This window comes from Xyrauchen texanus, chromosome 41 (assembly GCF_025860055.1).
Source record: "Xyrauchen texanus isolate HMW12.3.18 chromosome 41, RBS_HiC_50CHRs, whole genome shotgun sequence".
Lineage (NCBI taxonomy): Eukaryota > Metazoa > Chordata > Actinopteri > Cypriniformes > Catostomidae > Xyrauchen > Xyrauchen texanus.
Window position 1 is genome coordinate 29483378 of NC_068316.1, and position 21709 is coordinate 29505086.

The window sequence follows — 21709 nt, forward strand, 5'->3', positions numbered from 1 at the left end:
CAAAACAACAGAGTGCATCAACAGAAAATAACATCAATAATAAATAGGAAAAAAAGAGACAAACAATGTGCAAGGTGTGAAAGAGCTGACGCCTGAAAAAGAGACAATATTTGATAGTGTAAATGCTAGAAGATAAGTATAATCGTACAACATCACTGTTGGTACTCAAATTATGTTGGGTTTTAAGTGTCAATATCTGTACAAGTTAAATATGTTTCTCTATTTTCATACTGGTTGAAGAAGGCATGGAAATAGAGGCCCCTCGTCTGAGTGGGCTAATGAGATGAGGTTTAGTCCACTGGTCCTCTAATTAGAAAGCCATATGGACTGAAACCAAGGCGTTCAACACACACAGCATTTAATCCTCATTAAAACTACTGTATCGCCACTATAAGAATTTCAACATGTGGATTTTTCCATTTGAAAAGCCATTACTCAATGTCCATAATGCACATTAATAATTATTCATTCCAGCTACAGTAATCAACATGCAGAGCACAGCTGTGCAACCAATGTCATTAAGTACAAATTAAACAGTAACAGCATTTTCAGTGATGCCATTTGTGTTACTCAAACAATGCTGGTAAAGATTATGTGGATATCCAATGCAGTTGGGTGTACAGTGTGATCAGAGACAAAGACTTCTCCACTTTTTTTCTTGGGCTAAACCCTTCCTCAATAGGTCTGGAAAAACTGTTCTGGTGGAAACCCAACCAGACCTTATTTCCCAAAAGCATCGTAAGCCTAAATACAACATAAAAATTGTTGTGCATATCATCTTAGACTTACAGGCTTTTTCCAAAAACATCGCAACTTAAGTAGCACTTAAAAATTGTCATAGATCTACAAGTGATTTGGAGTTAACGTAGAATGATAAGTGCATCGTATAGAGACTGACTTATGCAGACACCTGCAGCCAAAGAGCAAAATTACATCCAAACTTCCTATATTTTTGTCACAATGCTTTCAATGGGTACAGTGTAAATCAGAATCTTCTTTATTGACTTTATTCGTCCCATGCCATATTCCTCCTCTTCCGCAACATGCTGTGCTGCGTTGCTGTCACTGTCATCACAGCACAACACTTTTGGGGAGCAAAGAGAAGACCAACTCTTGACTGGTGAATAGCCCTATTGTCCACTCCATAATACTAAGGGCAACATGGTGAGCCTCATTTAAATGTATGTCCCTGTCATTGGCAGGATTAGCAATTGAGGTGAATAGATATGGCCTCAGTGGGTAACTGCTGTCCCCAAGCAGTCTACACTGACCCTGGGAAGTTTGTGCCTCTTGACCTACTGATGAATTGGTAAGAATAAATGAATAATCTGTGATTCCTGGCCACTTAGACACAACATATCTGATCAAACCCTGATGTTCACAAATCACATGGCAGTTTTTATTGCTGCGTAGCCTTTGCCATCAAGGTATCATCAATTAATCATCGATGACCTGTGGTATCTGGTGGTGTGTTAAGAAGTACTGTTGTGCTTTCTCAATATCCTGCTTTGATACTGGGAACATAATGTGTTTAGGATAATATGGAATTAATGCGTGGTGACCGCTTGTACAGACCTTTATGCGGACCCCTTTCTGAGACCATGCCCATCACCAATCAACTGGAGAAAACTGCCAATTGCTTAAAATCGCAGCATGTGAGGAGCTGCACTTGGGGGGGATGAGGCAAAGCAGATTTGGTCCAATTATAAAGCAGCTGAAATATATTTTTCCTCATGGCAAATTATATCTCTCCATAACAGCAGTGTCATCTAGCATGTCCCAGAGGGTTTTGATGCTTTGATGGTAACCAGTCGACATTATGGTTGTCTTGGTTTTTGTCTGTATGTACTGCAGCCATGATTTATTCTGAAAGGCTACAGCTGAGTTAACTGCATCTGCAAAAAATGTATAATGTAGGATACAGAAGGAAGCATATACTGTATATTTATTGTACTCTCATTCAAAAGTGTAATTCACAACACAATTCATAATGCAATGCAATACAATATACGGGGCTGCTGTGGCTCAGGTGGTAGAGCGGGTCAGGCACTAATCGCAGGGTTGGTGGTTTGATTCCAGGCCCACACGACTCCATATGCTGAAGTGTCCTTGGGCAAAACACTGAACCTCAAGTTGCTCCCAATGGCAGGCTAGCGCCTTGCATGGCAGCTCTGCTGTCATTGGTGTGTGAATATGTGTTTGTGAATGGGTGAATGAGACGCAGTGTAAAGCGCTTTGAATACTGCTAAGGTTAAAAAGGCGTTATATAAGTGCATACCCTTTACCACATGGGGCTTTTATGCTTATGTTTATATTTTTCCATTTTTAGAACTTGCTTCTAGAATCAGTCATTAAATGTTCATACTTTCCACAACTTCTTTCTAAAACGTATTTATATAGTAGGACAATTTGAAAACTGAGTGTAATGCATACAACCTGGTCACATAGAACCAGGTTGCATATTTGCACATTTGCAAAAAGTGTTTGACTTGCCTCATTCTATGCATCACTGCAGTTTCCTGGTGAAATAAACACTTGAGGCACAACTACTACAAGTTTTATACACTTTCACACAAATGAGTAAAGTGGCAGATTAACACTTCATAAATATTTATTGTTTTGCTTTTTTAGCCCACACAATACTATCTTATGATATTAAGACACATTCTTTAATGTATGATTTGAAAGTCAACACATTTTTACCTCTTGCATTACATAACCAGCTACATTTACAAGCTTATTCAAGCATGACTAAGTTGCACTGTGGCATACCTAATAGAGTGTTGGACTTTAAACACAGGAGACCAAAGTTCACCAAAGTTTGAGTAAATGAGCAAAGAGTCGACACATAAGTGCAACAAAATAATGTTGCTTCAGCTATTGCGTTTTTCATCTCACATTTGCTTTTATGACACTATGGGTTACGCTTAGGAGTAGGTTTTAAGCAAGATGTGTTTTGTTCACTTAAAAAAATTTCTAACCCTGTAGGTTAGGTTTAGATATAGGATTCAGGGCGTCAGTTTTGTTTATTTACAACTACAAAAACTGATTAGGGTTTTTGGTTAATGCTCTATCATCTCACATTTGCTTTTTATGACACTAATGGTTAGTTTTCGTTAAAGGTTTAGGTTAGGGAGGTGGATTGTTTTTTTTTGTTATCTACAGAGCATAAACATTGGGAGAAAAATTTTCTTTTTTTGGATAACATTTAACGTCTCTGTTACTGTTGTAACCTCCATTCCCTGATGGAGGGAACATGACATTGTGTCAATATAGTGAAACTAGGGGTCGCACTTGGGAGCCCCAAACACCTCTTATATTTGAGAAATGGCCAATGTGAATTGGCGAGTGGAATTTGCATCCCCCAGATAAAAGGAGCTAGCTGCAACCACTCATTCAGGTTTTTTGCTGAGGAGCCAAGACAGGTGTAGTATTATACATGCAGAAGAATTTAAATGACATGATTTGAATCTAGGGATTTTCAACATTTGCAATCCTGGAATTCTTCACTGTCATAAAGTAAACGGCCCAGGTATCATCATTGGTCAGAATAGCCCCTCAGCCTGACTTTTTGAACTTCCACACAGAGTTAAAGCAGACTTTTCCTTGAAAGGTTTCCAAAAGACCATCAGATTTGCAGGACTCGAATACTAAGATATTTCATCTTAATCCAGGAACATTTTACACAAAGTCACAGTTCTTTACCGATTTAGCCTTATAAAATGTACATAATGCATTTAAATCCACGATTTATACAAGACCTAGTCTTGCTAGGTAATTCTGAAATTTTCTTTGAACTGTGGTTACTTGTATAACTGACAAATTAATGATTATAGCCTGATGTACCTCTTTAAAATGTGTGTAATGTTTTATCCATGTGATATAACCAAGGAATTAACCAGTATGAGTTGTAACCAGGGATTTTCATGTTTTCACTTTTATATCTTGAGAATGGTACAAGAGACATGATATTCGTTGTCATGTATAATATCCATGAAAAATATTTCATGTTTAGTATGTAAGCGTTTGCTGGCATATGCAGAGAAAGCTGATGACAACGAATATCATGTCTCTTGTACCATTCTCAAGATATAAAAGTTAATTATTAAATATGCACTATAAGTAACCATGTGAGTGGGAGATTTGTAAGAATCTGAAACAAAGGACCATAAATCAACTATCGGAAAAGACAGCCCAGTTGACCATGTGACTCTGAAAAGTCACTTCTGATTGGCGCAGGATACCTTAGGGGATGTGGCCAATTTCAGTTCAAATGTTTCCAAACAGGAGGAAGACACTCTCTTCTTCTCTTCAGTCTCTTCTCTTCGGTCGTCTCTCTCGCGCCGCTGACTGCTCAGACGTCGCTCTGACTCTTCCCTCGTGGTCTTCTTGAGATCTCGTTTGAACCAGGTCCATGCCATGTGAATTCCAAGGAAGCTTGGGACTCAGAGTCCCGAGGAAGCCTCTCACTCTCTATGGTCCACGAGAAGGCCTCACTTTAAAGCCAACCATTCATACAGACAATAACTCCTATGTTACATAGGTCCAAAACATCGACGGAACAAACTTTGGACCAAGAGCCAAGAACCAAGCAACACAAAGAACGCAAGGAAACACCACTACACGCAAGTACATCTCCAATATTGTGCTCAAAGTGCTGGCGTATTAATAAAATAATTTGGGTAATCCGATAGCAAATCGATGTAGACTCAAAGAAGGATAAATGGTTCTTAAGACATTGACATGACTCCATAAAGTTCATTTTCACTGTATTGATCATTTATTTCACTTTCTGTCACTCTTCTCACCAACCTGTCTTATGTATGTGTTAGATTAGATTTGTGTTTAGAATAGCAATAAAGTTTGTCTGTATTAAAAGATGATTGACTGTGGTACATTTTGATAAAAATGTTTTGACATTGTTTCTAAAAATTTCACTTCAAGGCTGTACCTAAATATGTGTGATATTATTTTCAATAAGCAATGAGAATAATATAACTCCAATAAGTTAATTAATCATAATTCACTTATTAAAGCTAATTCCTTACAGTAGAAATTGTGAGTGTATACAACAAGATGTCGTATTACGATTTTAATGGTGGAGAATAATCTAATTATTTGTAATTTATCTAATTTATAATGGTTGTATAATTACATTATACATTTCATTACCTAATAAAGTACAATAAGGACAGTTTAATTTAGTTCATATTTCAAGACCGTAAATTCCCTTATATAGGAATAGCAGGTGCATCAGTCTGCACGTAGCCTTCCCCAATGCCCCAAAAGACGTCATGTAGTTCTCGACATCCCTGAGGGGGGGGGTGAGATGTAACTAGCATGGGAGCAGGCCACACCAGTGGTGGCCTTTTCTATCTATGTTTTCTCTCTCCACAGAATGTTAGATTGCATGGGGCCATGCAACGCTATTATACACGCCTGGGAAGGTGTTCTTTTCCTTTCCTATTCTTTAAGGGGGAAAGACCCCGTGGAGATCACATCCTGCCTGAAGGGGAGGTAACGTGGAAAAACGTCACGTGGGCTCACCAGCTGCACATAAAAGTGGAGGAGCTCTACAAACACAGATGGAGCTCTGCCCAAGAAAGATGTGGGTCTGCCGACAGGGAGACCATACCATGGAAAATACATCACAGGGTCTACAGGAGTAACCGGCACCTGTGGAGCACCTTACCCAGTACAGAGCATATTAGCACACGTACTGGGTCTGGCTGCGAATTACTCCACTGAATTTGCATGCCACAGGGCTAGGGAGGAAGACATCCAGGGTTCACAAGTTGGTGAAATAGCATGAGGAAGAAATCGCTGGGTCTGCCTCCTCTTGGGGCAGCTTCGCTTGCAGGCTCAACACCTGACCCCTAAAGGGGTCGTTGGAACCTTGGTCACATAGCCTGGCCGGGGTCTCAAGACCACGTGAGAACAGTCCGGACCAAACTCCAGGAAGGTGTTACTGTCAGATGACACAGACCCCAACCCTCTTGATGGATTTCGTGAGCGCAGTCAGGAGGGCCGTCTTCAAAGAGACGGCTTCAAGCTCGACTGGCGTTAGGGGCTCAACTGGGCTATCCGAAGGCCCATAAGGACCACGGAGAGATTCTGAGGGTGTAGCCTAGGAGGATTCCACCTCCTGGCACTTTCAGGAACCTTATAATCAGGTTGTGCTTCCCCAAGGACTTACCTTCCACCGTGCCATGGTGCGCTGCTATAGCGTCCACATACAACTTCAAGGTGGAGGGGGACAACCGCCCAGCCTCTCCTGCAGGAAGGAAAGCACTGACTGACTGCACATATCTGGGGGCCTTTGCCTCGGGAAGAACACCAATTTGCAAACAAACGGCACTTCTGGGCAAATAACTGCCTCGTAGAGGGAGCCTTGTCCTGAGTGACCGTGTCTACCACTGCCACTTGAACGGGAGTCTGTGTAAGGCCCGGTTCAGAACTCACAGGTTCAAGATTGCCCGCAACCCACTGCCCTACTTTGGCACAATGAAGTAAGGGCTGTAGAACCCTTTCGTCATCTCGGCTTGAGGGACAGGCTCTTTCATGCTCTTGCCCAGAAGGGTTGTGAAATCCGCATGCAGGGTGGAAGCTTTTTTGCCCTACACCGAGGTGAAGCAGATGCTGCTGAATGGTGGCGGGCACTTGGTGAACTGAATCGCGTAGCCAAGTTGTATAGTCCTGGCCAACAACCGCGATGGGTTGGAAAACCTTAGACATGTGTCCATCCTCTGGGCACTAAGTAGACAATCATGTCTGACGTACCTGGGGGTGGGGCCTTGTGGCGGGGGTAGAAGGAAAAGGAGCCTCACTTTGTCCCGAGGTGACTGAGGGTAACATCGAATCACTTACCTTGCTCCGCGTAGCCGGCATAGGGCGGGTCAGAGACTGAGGTGAAGGGCCCACTGGCCCATCCTCGAGACTCGTCACAACTGGCTGGCAGGGGGTGTAGTGTGGCTGGGCGTACGAAGGCGAGGGGACCCCGCTGTGAGTGTTCGGTGTCTGGTCAGCATGATGACGACCGGTCGTAAACACAGACTGTGTGACCCAAGGAGTGAGGTAACCACTCTTTGAAAATGTGGGTACTGCAGCCCATTCGGGGTGCGGCGAACACAAAGCAAAAGGAAACATAAGATTTACTTCCCGATCCTCCACCGGGGGACGGAGTGTTCTGGACACCAACTCCAGGGCTCCAACGGGTGTCTCCCTCCCTGGGTCGTCCATCTCAGGGGTGTTTAGGAGCCTTCCAGGTCCTAGTGACAGGCTATGAGATGGAGGGTGATATATATATAGGAATATATAGGTTAAAAGTTCTTAGGAGGATAATCAAAAGGACCACTGAAACATAAATCCATTTTATTGATTTGAATTTACTGTGTCATCAGTAGCAAAAGACAATACACAATGGACCCTTTTCACAGACCTGTTATGACATGTTTCCGCTTTCTTTAACAACGTAAATTTAGCAAACATTTTATATTTCCGATCTTAAAAATATTTAGTGTAAATTCATAACATTTTACATTGCATTATATAACCCTTGAATAGCTTTAAAAAATCTGTTACCATAGCTGTGATGAGCCTTCTAACACAGCTGCTGAGTAAGTGACAGAAACTGTGGCATATTATTACTGCTGTTATCCCGCACTGTACAATTTTATCTTCTTATGCAAAGCTGTGAAAGCATATTCATGGATTTTTCTTTTATTTTGCTGCTGGAGCAGACGGTTAAACAAAAATTTAATTTGTTGTGGTCCCCTATTTACCGGCATTCAAGTTTGTACAACTGTGACAACTTCTGCTTTCGCGAACACGGACATGTGAAAAGGGTCCATAGTACGAGTCCTTACTTAATATGATAAAGATTACATAATTCCACAGCAACTAAAAAATGGCACAAATAGCATTAGTCATGAGTAAACAATCCATCAACGACCTGAGCCATCAGGAAAAATTATTGCCACAGAAATTGAGGGTCTTGAAATCTTTACCTCCTCCAATGCAACTCCCCATTCTCTAAAGCCAGCTTGGCCTTCTTGAGGTCAATGCGCTGCTGTTGGAATATGCTGTCCCTTTTATTGGCCTCTCTCAGTGTTTGTCAAATGTATTTTAAGACCTATAAGCCCCATTTACACCTTGCATTAACATGCATTTCATATCCAGATAGTACCTGGATGTTCTTTAGTTAAAATTGTGGTGTTAATGAAAAGTTTAGGAAATCAGAATTAATTTAACTCAAATTGGGGTTTATCTAACACAAGGTTGAGTTAAAACAATTGTATTTCTCTCTCCTTAAATAAAGATTTGGTGTCCAAATGTAGTGTTAAACAGAGTTGATATGAATCTGTTAACTGTTAAAATGTTAATTTTACCTTTCCACCATAGAAGCAGAGTTCAAGCCATCTGAACTTCTAATCTCGCTGTGAGAAGCAAATAAACATAATTTAAAAGCATTTTAAGTCATTACTAGGTTTTAAGTTGTAGTAGTATTGTTTTATATTGCTCTCAGAATTCGAGTTTGTTATATAATTAGTTTATTTGACAACGTATAGATGTGGCAGGTAGGGTTGCTAAACTAAGTTTCAGCTGGTCAAATGAAGTCACGGGTGACATTTTTCCAGATTACCAATTTAACATTGATATAAATTGGAAAATGTGCCTACAGTGGGTAAGGGACCATCTGAAATGTCCACACATTGTGCTAAAACGTGCTAATACTGTGGAGGGTGTGGTAAGGGACCATCTGAAATGTCCACAAATGGTGGTAAAACTGTGGACTTTTTCAATATAAATGTTCAATAAGACCAAACAATATATGAATACAATCATAAAGACAAGTACATGTGAAGGAAAAAAATAAACAAATAAAATAAATAAATATTATAAAAAAATACAAAATATGTATAAACCATCCAAAATGTATACACAAATAAGATTAAGAAGACAGATAAGGGAAAAAATTTAATAAATATATTTTTAACAAATAAATTAAGTATTTTTTTTTTTATAAGTCAAGTGTCAGGAAAGTTCTTATTTTAGCATATAAGAAAGGATGTACAATTTTGTATTAATAACACATATTAACTCATAATTAAACATTTGGAGGATGTGGTTAGGGGCCATGAAAATCTATTAAAAATGCCTTGTTCAGAATTCCAAATATTCATTTTATGTTACCATACCATAATAGTGTATCATGATGTTCTAGCAGATGGTAGATACTGTTCTGAAGGCTAATCCAAAGAATGAAGAAATTTTCAAGAATTTTGACAAAACAAGAATGCTAACAGAAACAAAGACGACTGAATCCCATTGGTAAGAAATTATTGCCACCTTCTTAAAAATCTTTTCTTAAAAAGTATTTCAAATCATCACCTAAAAGTTATGTTATACCAACAATAGTTTGTAACTTTTTATAGGTGGATTCCACCATCATATGTACCAATTTTGCACTGGGAATCATGACTCTTACCATCTTCAAGAACCATTCTCTAAAAATATTTATTCATTTATAGTGCAGTAATGCTGATGGAACGCATTAGAATTTCAATTTTTTTCCTTGTTTTCTCTTTGATTTCTATTTAATATGTCTCTTTCCTTTTTAGGGATGAAGTTTTCCAGGTTTTGCTAAATGTGTGTATAAATAAATATATATGAATTGTAATTAACTTGGTTTCAATGTACAGTATGTTTAACGTCTCTGTTATACAGGAACACTCCTATGACTCTCAGGGTAATGCAGTCAATGTTCATTAATGATCAAGACAGTTCAACGCAACACATTCTACTCATCTGGTTTCATCTCAAAAAGCAAGTGAGAATCTCTTTTATCTAGTCAACAACTTTAAGGTGAAATATAGGCATTTTAACAATAACTCTCTCAATGACACTGTGGTTAAATGAATAATGAAAGCAACTTTTAGATGGTTCATGAAGAGGATGCTTCATTTTCTTTCCTAGATGTGCCTGGATTGGTGAGACAATCACTAGCTTTTTGACCTTATATAAAATTTACCTTGCAAAAGCAACCTATGTATTGAAATATGTTGCAATTATGTGTGTCTTTCTTTAAAGATTGACTGCTTGGATATGAGATAAGAAATCTTGGCGAAGTGGCGAATGTCCCATTTCAAGCCCATTGCAGACCACAAGACTCACCACTCAAATATGTATTTTGAGGAGCTGCTGACAGCACTTCAGCCTCAACCTGAGAACAAACTTTGGTCAGTTTTACAATCTGATTTTAGAAATCCTTTTTGTTCTTGAATTTAACTAATTTTAATTCGTTAATTTATTAAGTTTGCCTTTAAGATGGGATAGCGAATTGTCATACATTTTCTTTTTAGCAGAATCTTCTTCCCCAGAACTTTATCAAGGATTAGTTTGGATAATGCAAACAACCAATGGTGTAAAGATAATTTAAGGTGTGTAAAGTTTAGTTTTTGTAAACATGAGTTTGGCTTGTCTGATTAAAATAAATCATTTTAGGAACTTTTTAGATAATTGTTGATTAAAACTGAGCATATATTGTGTGGCATTTTAAATAGATACAAAATTATAATAATAGATTTAAAGTTATGGATTAAACTGTAAAAATAGATTAGATTAGATTAAACTTTATTGTCATTGTGCAGAGTACAAGTACAAAGACAACGAAATGCATTTTGCGTCCAACCAGAAGTGCAAAATAGCAGAAAAGTGCAATGTGATATCAAATATAGACAGGTGGTGCATAGGCAGGTACAAAAATATATTGCAGTGTTATAGTGCAGAATAAATATGTCTATGGAATATGAGCAGTGTATGAACAACATGTACAGATATGTGCAATGTAGTAACAGTGACATTTGAAATAGTAGTAGAATAATATAGAGAATATATAGTAAGAAATCAGTAAATATGGATAATCTGTATGAACCATATAGATAGATATGTACAGTATGTACAGCTATGTGCAGTGTGGTAACATTATAAGAGCAGTAAGAATAAGTGTAAGTGTATGTACAGGATGAAGAGTCGTAGAATATGGCTATGTATAGCAGTGGCGGCTGCTGGTCTTTCAAAGAGGGGAAGCTCATTTTCGGCCTACATTATAAACTTATTTAAAAGTAAATTCTGCCCTACGTTCCTTTTCGAGAAAATGCACTGTGACTCTGTCGTACCAACTAGGCGTCTTTTCCAGTGACTTGACCAGTGTCTTCTCAATGGCCAGCAGAGCTAGGCTGCTTAAACAACCTTGGCCCATTGTGTTACGGGTGTAGGACTTGAGACGCTTTAAACAGGAGAAGCTCCTTTCTACACCTGCAGATGTAGCTCCAATTGTTGCCACTAATGAGAACAGTTTGCAAAGCTGAGGCATTGCACTGTCCAACTCCATGTCTTTGAGGAACACCAAGTAATCACACATCTTTCCCCTGTTACCCTGCAAGTCCTGATCTGAATACAGGACTTGAAGTTCAGACCTCAGTCTCCCTGAATCAAAGTGATGGCCATAACTTTTCAGGACACTTTGGAAGGCCTCCTCTGGAAATTCTTGTCTCATGTCATCAAATTTCCCTGGATTGACTAATTCTAAGAACAGCATACTTTCCAAATTTGAAAAACGTTGAGGAATCTCCAAGATGTTATCAAGGATGGCCATGTAGAGATTTCTGTAGTGCTCTTGGGGATCCTGCAATTGGGTCAGACGGCGCTTTCTCATGGGCTCATCTCGTGGGTCTGATGTGAGATCTGCTGTTTTGGCATAAACAGCTTGGAAAGCCCCCTCTGACCTTTTCTCTTTGACAAATGCAAGAAGAGATTCAATTATTTTCTTGCAGTAAAAAACATCCATCGCCCTCTGCTGGACAACATCAAAGACCACATCAGTCTCAGTGAAGATTTGTGACCGATCACGGAAAGTAGGGACACAAGTCGGTTTTGGGGCATTTTGAGTTATTCACAGATTCTGAAAGTGTAGTCTCCAAGCTTTCCAACGATTTGTAACACATGGAAATCTGACAATATTTGGAGAAGTTGTGGCCATTTGAAGGTAGGCACTCAAAAAAGCTAAAAGGGGAGAAAACGGCCTCAAAAGATTGTGCAGTTCTCACCTCTCTCTGCTGCTGGGAGTGACAATAGGGCTCATTTACATCTCATTTAGATAAGCCATACCCCTGTAAAGCTCCCCCTGTAAACATGGACTAAACATGAGATAACGTGATGCGTGTTCTTAGAATGAACAAAAAGCGACAAACTTTGATGTTTATGGAAACTCACCCCATAAGAAACAGAAAAGTATTCTTGCAGATCTCGTTGCCTCCAATGAAATAAGTCGTTCGGGCACACTTTCTCTTTGTCGGGGTCTTCTTTGTGGATGTAACCATCTCCGAAGTTTGCACTGTGCGTCTGTTTGCCTCTAAATGTCCAATAATTCGCATGGCGCCAGTCCGATACATTCTTCCTCGTCTTCATCTTCGGCTCAGTTGTAGATTAGGGATATTATTCAGTCTTATCATGCCACTTTCATCGTCGCTCAGATCGTCTTCAGAATCAGTGAGCGCTTGTTCATAAGCATCCGGCTTGTCGAAGAAGTACTTCAAAACATTTTCGTTGTAACGACCACGGTTCAGCTCGTCTGCGACATTCTTTGCGGCGTCCATCTTCATTGAATTTTGATATCAGATAGAGCCGGCTAGAGCTGCATAATAAGTAGCCACGCTGTTAGAGGCGGGGGCAAAAGCGCCGGCGGCTATTCAGTACGGAAATACACACAGACAATGACACGCCCCTACTGCATGCTAGAATCTCCGAAAAACAAGCCGATTTCAACCTCAAAATGTATGCTTTTAAATATACCAATACTGTTATCTCAAACATGGAGAGGCTTCTTCATGATCTCAACTAACAGATTCTGCAAAAAAGCGGAAATCACCAATTTTGGAAAAAAACACTTGTTTCTCATTTTGCTCACAAGTTGTGCTGCCGACTTGTGTCACTGGTTTCCATGACGGGTCACATTTGTTCATATGTGTACAACATGAACACAAACTCAAAATCCTCCAGTTTCCTCAGAAAGCATTTGGCACAATCCAGTGTATCATCATCAATTGTCGTGTCTGCAATGATGTTTTCAAATGTCTGCAGGAGGCCATCATAATTGTTTGCCACAGTGCTCACTATCCGTGATGTGAAATTCCAAGACGTCCTCTTTGTGGATTTTGAAAAAAATGTGCCAAACCCAGAGAGTGATGCAAAGAAAATTCTGCATTCAGGCAAGCATTTAGCCCCCTGTGACAGCACCAGATTCAGTCTGTGTGCATAGCAATGCACAAACATTGCACTTGGGGCTATTGCTTTCACTTTGGCCTGCAGACCATTGAGTGCTGAAGCCATGACCGCAGCCCCATCATAGGTCTGTGCCACAAAGCTTATCCTTAAAATTGTAGGCCTGCATGTTCTCATTTAAAACATCAAAAACGGACTGAGCATCTCGCCCTCCAGAAACATAAAAAAATCCAATAAAGCGCTCCTGAATTTTACCTGCACTATCCACATAGCGAACAATGACAGAGAGTTGGGCACGGCAGGATATATCAGTTGTTTCATCCACCTGCCATCCAAAAAAGGGAGCATCCTGAATTTCATCTCTGATCTGATCAGAAATGGTGGCTGCAAGAGCAGAGATCAAGTCATTTTGAATAGTATGGGACATACCAGAAAACACAGTTGAGGACTCTAATTGTGTGAACAGTACAGAGTCATATTTAGATAATGTTTCTGTGAACTCCCTGTAATTTCCCTTGTTGGATGATTCACTACTCTCATCATGTCCCCTAAATGACAGCTCCTGTCGGCCAAGCAAGGATGTTACATCAATAAGGCGGTTTAGGAAGGCCCTGTTTTGTTTGACTGTTTCATTATGTTTAGTCACTTGAATGCGAGCACCTTCATTGATTGCATGCTCAACCCTGATCCTGCCCATGCAACTTAATCTTGCACATGCACTCACATGTTCATTGCCCTTTTCATGTCTTTTATATGCCCTGTCAAAGTTAGACAGATCTCCAAACCCCACTTTTGACCAAACAACACATCCGTGAGATGGTTTCATCAAGAGGCATGGCCAGCAGTACATTTTATTTGTCACAGCACTTCCAGTCAGCCAGCTAACTTTGTCATACCAGGAGAGCTGAAAAGACCTGTTATTTTTCCCTATTTTTTGCACAAATCAATCTTAGGTGTTGATCTGCCCTGCTGTTTAATTCTAATTTTTTCCTTGTAAGGAAGACTTTCAAATGGCTTTGCCAAAATCAGGTCGACAATATTAGCACCGTCTGCCATCGTGCGCAGTTTCACCTGTACGACGCTAGCCTAGCCTACTGTATGAATGAATGAATGAACGAACGAACGAACGAACGCTCTAAAACAAAATATATTAAACTTGGTAAAACTGAAACAAGGAATGTGGTGTATAATTGTGTGAAATGTATTATGCAAATTGACTAGCAATTTCGCCAAACAAATATAAAGAAATAGGTCCAGCCCACTCCTCATTCACCCCCAGAGACGCTGAGCGTCCGTGGGCGGGACATAATCGCAGCATTTATCCAATGACCGTCTATTTTCGGAGCACTGAAAAAAACTGTTCAGAGCAGCCCCATTGAAGTCAATGGACGCTCGGCTTCAACAGGGAAATGCACTGGCGCTTCTGGGAATGTATGAGAAGTAAATCGAGTCAGCCGACCTGCTATATGTAATGTAGCTGATTCTGAACGAACTCGTCTTCGAGATGAACGTGTTCTAACGCATTTTTAGTCAATAAATTGTTTACAAAATAGTACATATTTGACCATTATTTTTTTGACATTATAGGGGAAGCTGAGCTTCCCTTGCAGTCTTAAAGAAATCCCCACTGATGTATAGGTGTAATTACAGTATGTGCTATTGCTTGAGAAAACACTACTTGAACTTTGCTCATTGACCACAGGAAATATTAACTCGATTACAGCGTCAATATGTCAACAAATTCAAAAGTGTTAAAATAACTATTCGGAGTGGACCCCATTAGATACTTTAAAAGTGGTGAAATTAACTCTGATAGTGTTATTTTGAGTACACAGATTTAGCTGTCAAATGTGTCTCTGCTGTGATTGGATAGAGATCCGATCAAAGTTACCAGTGCAAAATGGAAAATTCTACATACATAAAACAGCAGAGGCTGTAGTAACTGAAAATTCTAAAAACACTGAATGGTAATTCAAAAGCTTTCCATCACTTTTACAGTTAGTGTTTGTCCTTCATTCAACACTTTTTGGCAGCACCAAAAGCTAAATTCTGGGTCGCAAATTTGATAAATGATATACATCTCACATTCTCCGCTTTTAAATCTTAAATATGCTAGTGAAGCCTGGTTTCGCTTGAGCCACATTTGGATTAGAAAACAGGAGAGAGTCGCGAACGAGTGAAGATTTGAGGGTGTGGTTTCAATAATCCAAATGTGTTTTCAATGATCCGATCACAATCCGATCAAAATGCATCTTGGGTGCATTTACACTTGGCATTTAATGTGGTCAAGTGCTATCCGATTGCGATCTGATCACCAAAAACACATTAATGCAAGGTGTAAATGGGGCCCCTGTTTATCAGTCTTCAGCTGCTCTAGGTCCTAGCTACAACCACAGACATTCTCAAACTGTTGAGGAGTTGAGGCTGCAGCTTGCAAGACTGAATAGATAGGCTGAAAGACAGATGGACTGTTTGTAGGTCTCTGCTTACTGGGATGGAACTTGACTGTTCCAGAAAACATGGACTAAGGTTCATCTTGCTGCAGGCCCAGTTCTCCATGAAGGTCAATACCTCCACATATGCCATCTCAGACACTTGTGCTAGGTACTGACAATGCCTTCTCTTCTTCTGATGTGAGAAGGGGGCATCATTGGTTCTGCCACCTGTTTTCATAATAGCAGTCCTTTGCGGTGCCCTTTTTTTCTTTGTGAGGCTTGCAAAGTCCTGCCACTTCTTTCGAACCAATTTCTCTGACCTTCTCACACCCCTTGTGGCAATTATTGAAAGTGTCAAATAACAGGAAGGTTACTGAGATTAAGTGAGTAGTATTCGGCTGGTCATGTGATTCTAACATGGTAGCCCCCATGTGTGGACCCTCTCCATGTAGATAAAAGCAGCTTTTAGAAGGTTATTGATATGACTGGAATCTTCATTTTAATGTGAGTGGTCATGATTTCCTACATAAAAGATAAAATTACAATTAATATCTTTAGGAGTTTAACCTTTATAATGATGAAAAAATGAGTGCAACTTTAAGTGCATTTTTGGAAAACGTACATAAAAACATACAAACGATTGTAACCTCGAACATAGAGAACACTCTTAACCTTCTTATGGTATTGAAAAATGGCACCTCCCTTTGGTGGTTTTAAGTTTCAGACGAGTAACCATTTGTTTTGTTATTATTATGATAATGATTAAATTTCTTCTTTACTGAAGAACAATACAATAATGCATTTTATGCTATTTTTTATCTTATTTACATGTGCATTTCTAAATTGTACCATTAATTTGCATATACAAATAAGCATTTTTTTATTTTTTTTTATTTCAAAATTCAGAACCTACATTTCTATAAGTTGAAATATGAATTTGACATAAATTGGAGGCCGGTTGCTACTGTCTGGTGAACAAAATATAGATAACATGACTTGAAAAATGTCATGCTAGTAACAGCAGCAACCTACTGTGCAGTCTGGCTTGTAACCTAATTGTACATTTTTTCACATGATATGCATTTGGATATACATATATATTTAGACATGATCAAACAGTTATTTGTTAAAGTTTGGCATTTTAACATTTATTTGAAGTGTAAGCTTTTGCAGGTAATGCCATTGTACTTGCAATCAAACCTGACCATGATGTTACAAAGAGAAGAGACAGAATAAGCATTTTTCTACAAATAATTTATTCCAACCATGGACATTTAATAACTCAAAATAAATGCATAATAATTTCAAGAAAAACAAGAAACAGAAAAATGCTGAAAATTCAATTAAAGTACAAAACAGAAGAATCAGAGTAAACATTTTGCAATTTATTTTATTATATTTATTATTAAAAAAAATAAAAAATAATGTAAAAAATAGCTCTGTGTTAAACTCTCACCAGTTAATTTGTGTGTGTGTGTTTATGTTTGAGATGATGGGTGTGTATTTTTTGCACTGAGGATAATTTAGAATCCCATCCTGTAAGTTCTGTCTGATTTTTTCAGCATTGTGGGAGATTTATTGATTGCATTTGACAGATTAAATAAATAGTCATCAGGTCTTGTTCTGCTCAGATAAAGGAACCCTCCTATATTATATTAGGAATATGTATTTCAGTAAAAAATTACGAATAACATAGGAGGGTTAAGAGCCAAGATCCATCAGGAAACTCGGTCAAACGAGAATTGTCCAGAGCATTTTAGAAAAAATAAGTAAAGTACATATACATACATATATGTACAATAAGTACATCTATAAAAATGTATAAATATTTATTTTGTTAATTTTGTTGTTGTTTAATTTCATTGGGTTGTAAATTATTTCTGCTGTGTTGTGGCTTAATTTCGATATGCAGTGATTTATTTCCATTTTGTTTTCAGGATTTCTTTGGTAATTTGCTTGTGTTGTGCACTCATGCGCCACCATAATTTAATCTTCAAAACTGTGAAAAAAAATTATAAAATTGAAGTATGGAAATTATGGTTTATATAGAGATATCAGGGTGATCTCATTATTATTCATAGATGTGTGTACATACATTTTGCATGTCCTTGTCTGCAAGTTTGCATAGATACTGAAATGTAAGTGCTTTTTTTATGTTTGCACAGCTTAGAGATGTACAAATTGGCATACAAATAATCATCTGATGACTGCTCGGAAAAGAAAATCACCACAACCATTACTGCTGCAGGTGAATGAGTTTAATACTTTGTCAGAGAAAGACCTTTTTAATGACATATATAGGTTGCATTTTAAAATAAGTTTAAACAATCGTGATCCAATTATATGGTGATGTATTGAATTGTAACATTAGTATATGTGCCTCACATTGTCAGGTAGTTAGCAATAACCAGCTCTTTTCCTCACTGTATTTGAGAGATGTCCCCAATCATCTGCGTACACGATGCATGCTCCTCCAATTCCTTCATTAGCTTTTATGTTGCTAAATAATGAATGTGCAGCTGGTGATGGAGTACATATGTGGGGAGCCTGCGCTACAGTTGGAGATGATTTACATTCAGTTAATTTAGATAAGGTGGCATAGGAGCTTTCCTCTTCAGTGCAGTTTCTTCTCCAATTCCCCTCCTTCCCCTGATTTTCTTTTGTTTTGACGAATGCCATCAGATTTACCACTGCTTCACGTCCCCATCTGCATGGGATGACATTTATATGTCGCCTGTTTGATCGAACAAGCATATTCGTCACCCATAAAGTCATCTGTTTGGTGGAGGTGTGCCAGAGCTGGGGTTGGCTCCACTGAAGGGTAACTGAAGTAGGCACTATAAATGAGACACTGGGGACTTGACATGGTTAACCTGGGACTTATAGAACAAAGTCAGTTGGAGAGGAAGTACAGTTTATTTGTCACTTTGTACTTTAAATGGGCAAGAGACATGAGAGGACTGTCCTGGAAAGATGGAAAAGGCTGAATCCTCCTATTTTATTATAATAATAATGTTATTCCTTAACCTTACATAATCTATCTGTTCTTTTGAATCCTGTGATCTCCTCACAGCGTCATGGTCAACTACTGACTGCAAAAGCTGATGTTTGTAGGCTCCATATAAGAAATAAAAATCTTGTTCTCTCATTTAATCAATTTCTTATAGAAAAAAAAGAGATATGAATAGATAAATTAAATGGATTTATTCAAGTCAGCAATAGCTGGGTTTCCATCCACATATTTGTATGCAAATTTTAGTATATTGCATGAAAAATGCTGGGTGGAAACACCAAGATACAAATAAAAAATCCAAAATGTGCATAAAAAATGCATAATGCTGAGAACCTTGAGACAAAAATGCTGTTTGTAGAAGTGTTCGTAAGGTGATTCTGACTCTTTAAAGACAAATTTATTGTGTGACGAGTCTTTGGACATGAACAAATATACTAAATGATATTGTACTCTAACACACAAAGTGACATGGCTTGACTTCATTCGATTATATTTAAATTAGATTAAAATTATTAAAATTAAATAGAGAATTAGGAAACATGCTAAGTTGAAACACTAGCTTCTCCGATAACAATGCCACAGCCAGTATATTCTATTTTAAAGTATCCATCCCAAGCCAGAATTTCTGTTTATGTTTTGGCCTGTGTGATCCCGCCCACTGCCCACTCACCAATAGTATTTCAACATATTTGAACAAGTTTGCAGGCAACACTGCATGCTGCAGCCATGAAAGCTAGCAAACGAACTGGATCAGAGATAACAGATTCTACCCGACTTAAAAAGCCTCGCCATCCATCTAAAAACCACCATGACCAGATGCGTAGTAAAACAAGGATAATATTGGAGATGCCTTTGGAAGATGGAGACAGCTTAAATCCCAGAAAACCTTTAAAACGGATGCTGAGTTGGCTAATTTGCATGTCAACATTCTGTCAACCCGCATGAGCTTCGAGTCCGGGGCAGGGCAGACAACACTCAAAAAAATGATTTTAGCTCTTTGTTCAATTTCTTTAATTAAAATGAGCACATACGACACAACTCTTCATAGAAATCATTCCAGCTTAATTTCATTAAGTGTAATCAATGTAATTTAAAAAAAATGAGGTTTACCAAAAAACATTTAATTGAGTCAACATGTATATTTTTTGTTCGTCTTAAACCGGATATACGTCATCAACGGAACGAAAACTTTGACGCATGCGCAGATCATCAGAAGCAGAAGAGTGACAGGTAAGTGGTAATCACCATCCATATACTTTTGTAAATTATTTAACAAATAAATGTGCTTTATTGTTATCTTGTTGCATACCAGAAAGAAAATGTACTTTCAGTATGAAAAATAGCTGGTAATAGTGTCGTTTTGTAGATGACGTTAGTTTCAGCTAACGTTACATGTGGTGCAGTCATTCATATGCAATATTCAAATTCAATCATTATTTTTTTACTAAAAGTAACATATAGCATGATGAATCTTGATGTATAATAGGAACAGTGGACAGAAAACCCTGTTAATATATTCAGTGCCGTGATAATGTAACTTATGCTATCAAGGGCAAAGCCATAACCGTCACAGACACGTTAATTAAAAATAGCCAAATTGTCTCCCCAATCTTTGAAATTGTTGCTCTGCATTCAGCTGTTATTAGGATGACAAAAAGGTTTGAAAGTTATATTTTAGGCTGTTTTTCCTCAAACCTATAACTGCTCGTCAATGTCAAAATGACTGAGATGACCAATCAAATTAAAGCAGACAGAGCTCATTCCAGTGAACGTTGAAAGAAAACGAGGTCAGATTTGACGTATCGAAGCATTTAATATGATAATGTATCGTAATGCAAACTACACAGGGTCTGAAATGAACGGGGGTTGTAGCAAAAAATCCACCTAATTAAACAAGATGCATCACAAATTGAAGGTAAAGGGGAAAAACATTCCCCACACAAATTAAACTAACGTTACAGTTGTTGCGATTAAAGTGAAATGAAACGTGATTGATGTTAATGCACGGCATTATATTTAGATCTGCACACGTTTATGTTTGTGTGTGTTTTCGTGCAGAGTTTGGAATCGAGGAATTGACTCCTAAAGAGTCAATTCCTCGACTCTGAATAGCCTCAGAGTCAGGATCGATTCCAGCACAGGAATCGACTCGCGCTGTCGACTCTGTTGCTGTGTCAGACATAAATGAAGCGAGGAATTTAGACACTGGCGTATTTCACCGCGTCAGAGAGCTGTCGCAGAAACATTGTCACGTGCATTTATCCTAACTTTACATCGATTACATTAGAAATAGTTAACTGTAATAATGACTATAGTTTATACATACACCAGATTGAGAAGCCTGGGATGCCCTGAAGTTACAGTAAATGCCCTTAAGCACAAACCAGAAGGAACGTCCAGCCCTGCCTATGGGATAAAAAGCCTAAGAAGGCAGAAGTGAACTACTGTCCAGGATTTCCTGCAGGTGAAACAGCAGAAAGGAAAAGATGAGGGTGGATCTTCTTGCTGAACTGAAGAAAAAAAACAATGATGAAACCGAGAGGAAGATGATGGACATGACTTCAAAAGCAGATGGCCTGCTCTTTTTCAAGTGCGCGAGGTAAGTGATTTGATGTTTCCTTTCTATCAGAGCTGTCCTGTAGTCTGTTGAATTGCCCATAAACAAGACCTCTCTAACTTATGTCTTTAGATAAATGCTGAATTTCGTCGGATCACAACCGTTCCTTTACAATCCAAGTTCCTGTCACAACTGGATCGGTTTTCTGATGATCTGCTAAAGGTGTTTACCAAAAGGGGTGGAGTAGTCATTAAAAGGATTCAGGATGTGATGGTGCCAATGTCTCAGGTTATATTGTTTTTATTTGTTTGTTTTACTAAATTGCTTTCTTCCACAACAAGCTATTTTTGTAATGCTCTGTAGTGCATAAGGGCTGATGTGTATTGTATAGGAGGGTGTTATGTAAATTAAATGTACATAACC